Source organism: Octodon degus, unplaced genomic scaffold (assembly GCF_000260255.1).
Source record: "Octodon degus isolate 3935 unplaced genomic scaffold, OctDeg1.0 scaffold00025, whole genome shotgun sequence".
In the NCBI taxonomy this organism is placed as follows: Eukaryota; Metazoa; Chordata; class Mammalia; order Rodentia; family Octodontidae; genus Octodon; species Octodon degus.
This window is the reverse complement of record NW_004524601.1, coordinates 16,523,245-16,533,434: the sequence shown is the minus strand read 5'-3', so window position 1 is coordinate 16,533,434 and position 10,190 is coordinate 16,523,245.

The following is a 10,190-nucleotide window of genomic DNA, read 5'->3' as shown; positions in this document are numbered from 1 at the left end:
TCCTATCCTACCTTACACTACCCTACACTACCCTGGCCTAGCCCATCCCATCCCATCCCATCCCATCCCATCCCATCCCATCCTATCCTACCTTACACTACCCTACACTACCCTATCTTATCCTATCCTATCCTATCCTATCCTATCCCATCCCATCCCATCCCATCCCATCCTATCCTACCTTACACTACCCTACACTACCCTAGCCTAGCCCATCCTATCCCATCCCATCCCATCCCATCCCATCCCATCCCATCCCATCCCATCCCATCCCATCCCATCCCATCCTATCCTATCCTATCCTATCCTATCCTATCCTATCCTATCCTATCCTATCTTACACTACCCTACTCTACCCTACCCTACCCTACCCTACCCTACCCTTCTATTTTTTTTCATTAAGATAAGTTGTCATTGTTTAGTCAGGTTGGCTCTGAACTCGTGACATAGCTCATGCTGGCCTCCCACTCACCCTTCTCCTGCCTCCTCCTGGCCTCCCAAGTGGTAGGACTATGGATGCACACCACCATGCCCAGCTCTCAGCCTCCTGAAGGTATTACTTTGAGACTTTATGTGCATCATGCCATTACATCCTTTGTCCAGAATATGTTTTCTTCTCTTTATCCTTGGACAGCCTGTCACTGCTTCCTCACAGGATGCTCATATGTCACCTACCTACTCTAAAATATCTTTCTCTCTTTCTTTGTTTTTGTTTTTGAGATTGAGTCTCACTTTGTAATAGAGGCTGGTCTTGAACTCACTGAAGTCTTTTTGCCTCACATCATCCATGATGCTTGGATACAAAAATATTTTTTTTAATTTTATTTATTTATTTATTGTATTTTAGGGAAGGGTCTAGAGGGTGATCAGGGTCTCACGACTAGATTGGACTCATGGTGATTTGTCTGTTTACACTCTCCCAAGAGCTGGGATTCCATGTCCAGTCTCAACTACTGTCTCAGCGCGCACTGGGGGCGGGTCCGGCATGGCAAGCTGAGGGATCAAAGCCCCGGCCCCTGTTCCTGCTTGCAGGCGCTTTAATCCACTGAGCTATTTGGCTGGCCCCAGATCTAAAATATTTTTAAAGATGAGCTTATATTTCTGATTATCTTTAACCATGAATATCTTGCCTTTAAATTTAGGGTATTTATAGATGTGATATACAGTACAAATTTATTATTTGAATTATCTTGATTTTACTTGGAAGCTTAATTTCATTGCTTTAAAAGTAAGGTGATTTAAAGCATGATTTTTATGATAATTGATAAATTCATTTGAAATATTGATTAGTTTTAAATCTGTACCATTGGAATCCAACTAGAAAGATTTAGTAGAATTTGATGACTAATTCTGTCACCCAAAATCAGATTTTCTGAAGTGAAAACTTCAGACCCAAATATCAGTTTATTAGTTTGCTTAGATATTCATACAGACCAGTTAATACATCTGTAATTTAGTCATATATAAAATTATATGATGCGTCATCAAAATGCCTTTGTTATATGGGAATGAAAGGAAAAGATACACAATTTTTTTGTGTGCATAGAAGTAATCACAAAGCACAATAATTCACTTCCCCACCATGGTCCATGAGTCTTGCTAGGGATTGGGGAGAATGGAGAATATGCATGAGTTTTAGAGGAGGAGTAAATAGTTTGCAGGTGAACTTAGTGGGCTCAGAGAAACATAGTTTCTGACAGAGCCCTTTGGGCCCACAGAACAATGGGGTGTAAGTGTTTCACTCTGAATTCTGAGTGGGACTGAAATAGAAGGAAATGGTTCAGGATAGACCACAAAGGTTCAGGAAAGGTGTTGACAGGCCTCAGTCATCTTTCTTTCAGCATTATCATTTTAGTTAAAATGAGAAGTCAGAGTGGAGACCAAAGGTAATTGTTTACTTCTTGGGCAAATCTAGGCTTTAAGTCAACATGGAGGTATCAGAGTAGTTGCTTATAGCATCTGCAGCTCTCTGATTTGCTTCAGAGTTAAATAACCTGTAACCAGGATGTTGTATGTTGGGAACTCTGGAATCCTGTTGCTGTCATCACAACTGTGCTTTTGTTAGTTTGGGTCTGGTAAGCAACAGACACCCTGTAGGATTATGTGTGTAAGAGGTGAGTCTGGGGATTTCTGGTAGAGAATTAGAGGAGAGAAAAGCTGTGCAGGTACAATTTAGGTTTGATCCTCATGAAGCAGACAGGGTAGTAAGGAAGATTGAGAGGGAAAGGCTTTGCATGCAGTTCTGGGAGAGAAAGGCTGTTGGAAAACTCAAGCCAAAATTACTTTCAGGACTAGGTTGGCCTTAGTATACCTCTAACAGTAGTGACAGTCAGGCTACGCAGAAAGCATGACTTTGGCAGGGCGTGTGGCAGGCTGAGTGAACAGCAGTCTATTTGCTCCTTGAAGCAAGAGATGGCTACAGCCAATTTTGATGATCAGCATATACCAATTTTAGGTGGAGGACTGAGTGGATTGAAAACTGACAATTAAAGGTTTGAATGAATCTTAATCTTTTATACCATCTGCAGCATTTCTCAAGCATCAACCTATTTTTCCATTCCTCTGGAATGGAATTCAAACATGGAAAAACTTGCTGCTTATGATGACAAAAATGGGAGCAGAGACTGTGAAGACGTAGTGAATGTAGACCAACTTTGTAGATGATTCAATTTTGCATTATACTTAAAAGCATAAAATTCCTAAAGAGTAATATGCCTCACAAACAGATCATTATAACAGGGCCTAAAGTCAGATGGACCACAGTGCCGAGAAGATCAAGGCTAAGGAGTACGCAGGAGCTGAAGGAAAATGTCAAGTCACAGAATCTTCATCTCTGGACAAGGACTGCAGGCAAGGTCAAGTCTAGGAAGATATGTTGCTGCATTTGGGGAAGGTGGGACTCCAATCCGAGAGCCTGGAAAGTGAAACAGTTTGAAGGGAGACATTTTGGTGTTTTTGGCACACAGAACAAAATGAGAGTTGTATAGTATGGACAGGATCTAAAGGAAGGGTTCAGTGAGTAGCCTGGACAGCTGGTAATGTGGTCCTTGTGATAAACTTAGCATTGGGAGATTGACAGCGATGATTGTCATGACTTGAGCCTTTAGCACTTGGACACAGAGTGTCTGAGTGAGGAGTGAGTGCTGCAGAGAGCAGCACACTGTGCCACACTCACTCTGCCTCCTGCCGCCCCACAGTCAGCTCATCTTTGGGTTGCTCCCTACGTGCAAATGAACCTGCTGTATCATGTGCTAAGTGCACTTGTGCAATGTGAGTGATGTGCAGCAATTACCACTAATTGCATTTCAACATACCTATGTGTCTGTGTATGTGAAGACATGCATTGATATGCAAATTTCCCTATTTAAATATTAAAACTGGGCTTGTGTTAGTTTCAAAATTAATTTAATATGTTTTGTATGCATTATACAAATACAATAAAGTTATAGAGACTATATGTCTCAGTTACTGTTTTCTCATTGCTGGGACAAACTACTCAACACCCAAAATGAAGGAAAGAAATGTTTATTTAGCTCATGGTGAGTGGAGGTTTCAGTCCATACTCAGCTGGCTCCAAGGCAGAGTGGCACATGGCAGAGACAGCAGCAGTTCAAGGCAGCAGCAAAGAGCAAACGAGCACGAACAAATGGGAGTGGTGGTAGCAGTGGTTATGGAGTAAGCTTGTCTTTCTTAAGTTGCATTAAGGCTATTTCCCCCTGCTGGGTGTAGCAGCACTCACACCCATAGTCCCAGTGGAGCATGAGTTAATCACAAACTCTAGAAGTCTGCCCCATGACCTCATGAGGCTTTGCAGGGACAACTAGACAAAAACCATAACACTACAGTAAACATAAGTGTTATTATTTACATATATTGACTCTATTGCATTTCTATTTGCAGCCCAAGTCTGCTCCTCCTCCACCAGTGTGGTCCAGGAAAGCTAAATGTGGGGCCTTCTCATAAATCAGAAACATGGCTGTCCAGAGCTCCCTTATTAAGAATATTATAGCAAGAATAATTTGCTGATATGTCCCATCGTATAGGGCTCCAATTTATTAAATATTTCCTGATTTAATTTATATAAATAGTCTAAAAACTTGACCAGAGATGAATTATGTTGGCTTTAAGATTCTTCCATTCACTGTAGAGGTTGAAGCTTAGAAACTGGATGACTTTTTTTTTGGTGGAACCGGGGATTGAACTCAGACCCTTGCGCTTGACCAGGTGCCAACTTCTATCAAGATTATTGAAACTTCATTACTCTTCTCTCGCTTCCACTTCACAGTGCATCGTGATGATGCTGTCAAATGGAGATGCATTTACGATGAAGTTACACATGCTCCTCCTCTCCACAGAGTCGTCGGGTCGTGTGTGGCAGTGCGGTAGCATCACTCATTTTCTATCAGTGCTGTTTCGGTGGTAGCTGGTCTATCCGTCCCAGTGCTATGGAGATATTCAGGTTGCATATGCCAGCATTATTGCATATGAACTTTATTGGGGCTAATTTTGTAAATCTTTAGTGTAGAAATTTTCAGGCTTTCTTCACTCTTCATTATCTAGGACTATGCGTTGCGATGGTTGTGCTTTGTAGTCAGAGCTTTCCAGAGCACTTATGTAGCATAATTGGAGAACTTTATTTTATTATTCATGTTTGGGAGAGCTTGTACCAACAAATTCAGCAACAAAAACTTCAGAAGATCATCACTTTGCAAGCTTCTGGTTAACAGTGCCATTTTCCATGCACATTCCTATTAACTTCCACTCTTCAAAAATGCTAATTTGAAGTTACAATCAGGAATAAGTTCGAGGAATGAGAAACTATCTGATTATTTTAAAAATATTTTTGTTTAATTTTCAGATTATGCCTATATCCTATTAATTATTTATAACCGTGGCACTGATTTAAATTATCCTCAAAGTACTCCATTAATCCTGAAAGTTTTCTTTGATGTATTTATTAATTTATTTAAACACATTCAAGAATAAATTTAGCATAAAATGCTTGTTTTTAGTAACTATAATAGAAATAATATAACTTTTTAATTTAAAATATGATTGCAATTACTCAATCAGCTAATGACTGCTTACCTTTAGACTTTATAAATGGAATCTGAGGAAGTGAGTAAGGGCTCTTTCTTATTTTTTTACAATTTTCTTCATTTTTCAGTTAGTGTAAAGCATTTTCATCTCCAGTGTAACTTTCTAAGTTTGACATAAGCTCCATTCTTACCACATTTTTATAAGAGAAACATGAGTTATGGTTTTTTTTTTTTTTTCATTTCTAGCCTTACATAAAGAACAGAATTTCAGTGACAATGCATTATTCTGAAAATCTTTATGTACTGGAAAGTTTCCAGACCAATATCTCTTCAAAGGCAAAAGGGTTGTTAAATAAAGGGCCTCACAGTCAAAACCATACGACTCATGAGCACTTGCTGTAGAAACAGCGGCCCACTGGGTGCTATTGATTTAGCAGAACATACTCAGATTGATTTACAGGTTCTCCATATGGAAGCCTTTCTTTAATGAGTATGGTTATAGACTAAGAGGAGATAAAATACAATTTATTAAAGGAAATTACTAGATTTTGATACTTCTTGTGAGTGAATTTATATCTTTTGCTTACTGCTTAGGAAATAAATTCTACACAATCTCTTATGACAATGTGTAAAACTTGCCTAAGACTTGCAAGCAGAAAATGAGAAATTAAACTGCTTAGCTATGAATTATTTCCTTTCATAGTGCATTAAACATTAATAGTATAATATTTCTATTTAAAACCAAGGAGCAGTATCTAATTAATATAGTAACATATTTATTCATTTGATGCATAAAATGCATTAACGTTTTTCTTGATCTCTGAAAACATGCTCTATTAGCCATTATTTTCTCCCCCCCAAAAAATGATACTCCAAAACATTCTCATTTGTGTGACTTGTCACATTGCCTTAGAAATATTCTATGAAGCTAATGTGACCACTTTAAGGTATTTCCCCATGAAAATCAAGAAGGATGTACTCTTCAGGGTCCATCAGGATGACTTAAAGGACAAGAAAAAAAAAAATCACTGTGTCCCACAGGTGCTTCGAGTGGGAACCAACCAGACTTCAGGACACCAAGGTAGAGAGCTTCTATCTCTTTCTGAGCTTGGTTGACTTCCAACCATCAATGACAGGGTGGGGGAACAGCAGAGGCAATTAACTCCAGGATTTATTGTCCATGTTGAATTGACCAGTGTCTGTGGAAGAAGCAATTAGTCAGCAGTTCCAGATGTTCTTGAGAGCAGCACTTCCCAGACTTTGCTGTGCATAAATATTCCCTTGGGATTTTAATTATGAGTCCTGATTCAGCAGGAGAAGGTGGGGCATGAAACACTGCCAATCTGACACCCCTGGAGGGATGCTTCTTGTGCTGGTGATGTACGCTTTGCCCTTGGAATAGATGCACTGGAGCAGGCGAGGCTGTCACCTGTGCCTAAGCACTGCCACCTCCCCACCACAAGATGGAACTAAGCAGATTCACTTGAAGTACGTTTTCTCTTTGTAACTACTGTAATACAACTGTATTTTTAAAAATTAATTTCGTTGGGAAAAGATTGCAATGTGACAGCTTCAAAACAGGTTGGTAGGAGAGTTACAATAATTAATACATTGCATATTGTTGTCTTTGTAGTAGTCATTCATAGCACAAGATGCAGACATTATCCTGTTCAAACACTATTAATACAGATCTTTCTTCTTAATGAATTAAGAGAAAATAGCTATCTATCTATCCTAACCATTTTGTATATATAGATACAGTTGTATGATAGAGTTCTTTTTGCAAAAGTTATAAAGAGATATTTAACTCTATTTACTCAAAGAACTATTTGTTTTCAGGTTAATAAAGCAAAGTTTTATATGTCAGTTCTCATTCTCCATCTCTATTTTCTGGTCCCCAGTGTGATCAGATTGTGGGAGTATGTTATTACCTTTTATTTCAAATTCAAGTTTGATAACCTTCATTTAAGCTATTCAACAGATTCTCCTGATAATCAATATTTTAAGGATAATCCTTAAGCCTTGAAGGGTTATGGAAAAAATTATGTTCATGTTTAATGTAAATCCCATACATTTATATGGACAAAATTGAAAATAGCATTGTAGAAGGGAATAATACTGTCCAAATACTTCCAAACTAATATATGATTACAAACTAAACTTGGACTGGATAAGAGCAACAAAACATCCCCTAACCTTCTGCACTTCTCCAAATGGAACTTAAGATTGTTTTTCTCTGTTTATCTTTATGAATGCAAAGATGACAACTTACATTGTGGAAGGACCATCACATCACAAGCAACCACATAGATTATCTCAGCCCCTTACTTGATGCAGTTACCAAGCAAAGTGCATCTACAACTGCTCAGAGGACAGACTTAGAAAGAGGGTGAAAAGTTCCTTCTGTCTTCATGCTATAATCTTTTCTGGTAGCCTTACAACAGTGACTAAAATGATTAGTAGGTGCTTTAATTGGGAGAAGGCAGACAGATTCTCATAGTCAATATAAGGTACTGTAAGAACTAATAAAATTTATTTAAATTATATTCTCCAGCCAGTGTTTTTTGCTTCCTTCCTTTCTTATTGTATATTCTGATTCATACATTGTCCAAATGCTCCTGGGCTGCAGAATGCCCTCCTTGATTTTTTTCTTTTTCTCTTTTCATTCTTGCTAGTATTGACACAGGCTTATTTTCTATAGCTGGAAATATTTATCAATCATAAAGAGTACACCAGAGTCAAAACTTTAACTTAGACCAAGACAGCTAGAATGATGTTTCCTCTATCTACTTCATGTATGCAAAAGCTATAAAAGAACTAGGACCGAAAGGTTCTACAATTTATTAAAGATTCTAAAAATGTGTAGGTATTACACATTTAAGTGGTGCATATGATGTTGTATAAATTGGGTTAAGCTAAAGATGAGAACATGTTTATTACTGCCAACACTTTTTTGAAGTACCCTGATGAACTTGTTTATTATTAGTTCTTTAAAATGTTCTTCTGACTAGGATTGGAAAGCAGAATGATAAGGAAAGGTCATAAAATATGTATGTTTTCATAACAATAAAATTATTCTGTTTATAATTCCTTGAGTGTCTAAATTCAAATCAATTGCTGCATATGAATTGATTCTCCTTTTTGGGCAAAAATATCTTGCATGATTTTAAGGTTACCAGCAGTACTAATTACATTTTAAAAATAAATGACTATATATTTATTTAATTGATAAAACTCTTGCCCATATTGCCGTATTGTGACATAGCCTGTTTGTAAAAAGTAATTTCTGCAGCAGTAGTTGTGAAGCCATGATATATAGCTTGTTTTTCTTTTAAGACAAAAAATGCTCTTGTAGGAGTTCTCTTTTCTAAACTACAACTTCAACATTAAAGTTAATTGTGGTGTTGACACTTTGGCATGAATAAGTGGAGTTTGGTTTGCAGTTTGGGTACTCATGTCTGAAAGATGCACTATCACCTATCTATGGTAACATTTAGTGAACATATGTTTTCACTCTTAGGATTTTATTTTATACGTTATTAAGGGATTGCCTCATTTCTCTTAACTTGTTTAATTTACCATGTCATTTTTTGTTTTTGAATATCTATTTTTGTCCTTAGTATTTAATGATCTACTTTTACTAATAAATGCATTTTTGAAAATAATATTTTTGAACTGCTGAATAAAGCTTTCAAAACAGTTGAAAGTTTACCCTGTAAATGCTACAATAATTTTAAAAAATTAAATAAATCATTCAGAATATAAAATATTTAAAATATTTCCACTGTTTCAGCTACTGCCAAAACATGGAGTTAATTATGATCTATGAAATAAGTTAAAAATATGAATGAGAATAATGACTTCATCATGTCCAATCTACATTAGGATTAATAGTTCAAGGAATCATAAGAGAACAGTTTAATGGGAGAGGGAGAAGAGAGTGATTTGCATTTTGTTGACCAAAAAGAAAAACTATATTTATATAAATGAGACTAATTACAAAAATGCTACATATTAACTAGAAGTGTTACTAATATAGTAATAAATAGAAACCTAATATCTGTGAGATTTTAAAAACTTTGTAACTATATACAATTGTCATTTATATTGGAATATAGATATTTTCCCCCAGCAACTACAAACATGCTTTGCATATTTAGTCTAGAAAGGTGAAGAGAGTTAAATTCTGGAGGTCAGGTCTATCAGATGTAGCCACTAATATACCTCCTCATCTTATAGCTTTGAAGCTGTCCTGGTAGCTTTCATAAGAAGCAAGATGACATTCCTCAAGGGGATTCTTTCCAAAGAGCAGCCATAATATAGGCAGTTCTTGCTAATTTAATAACCATCTACAAGCTGTATATGGATATAATAATAAGGATGTCTTAAAGATGTCATTGTCATAAAATACACAGGCCTGGATCTGAGACCTTTAAAAATCTTTATATTTTTGTGAGTGCCCTACCAGTGTGCAAATTATTTATATTAAAAATAATGGTACATAATAGATTTTTGAAAAATATGAATGGCAAGAAATCAAATAAGCTGTCTATACATTTGAAGATCTTTGATGAATGGAACATATAATAGCTGGTATACGCTATTTGGTATTTGCTCACACTTATCATCTAACCAGATCTGCTGCTTTTTTAGATCTCCCTTTGTCAAGAGTCTTCCTACACATCACTGGACTCTGAAATCTAAGGCATACCCTGACCAGAATCTATAGATCCTAATACTCAGAGTTAGGACTCCAAAGATAAAGAAATTCAAATCCATATGCATATACATACAGTCACCTATGAGAGGCAGGAAAAGAGGGTGAATGTGATTTGAAAAAGAACTCAACAGGGCGTGGTGATGAATGCCTGTAATTACAGCCAGTGAGGAGGCTGAGGCATGAAGATCGCAAGTTTGCGGACAGCCTGAGCCACTTAACAGCGAGAGTCCAGGAATGGCAAACTTTTCAGAGGCAGCGACCCAAATCCGCTTATTTTTTGCAATGTGCCGACACTATAATTAAACCTGGGTTTTAGTTTAGAAAAAAATAGCGTATACGTTAATTAGCATCTTTTATCTTAAAAGAAAAAAAAATCATGTTTCACCACTACTACTCAAATTAAAATCTAAAATATAAATATCCAATATATA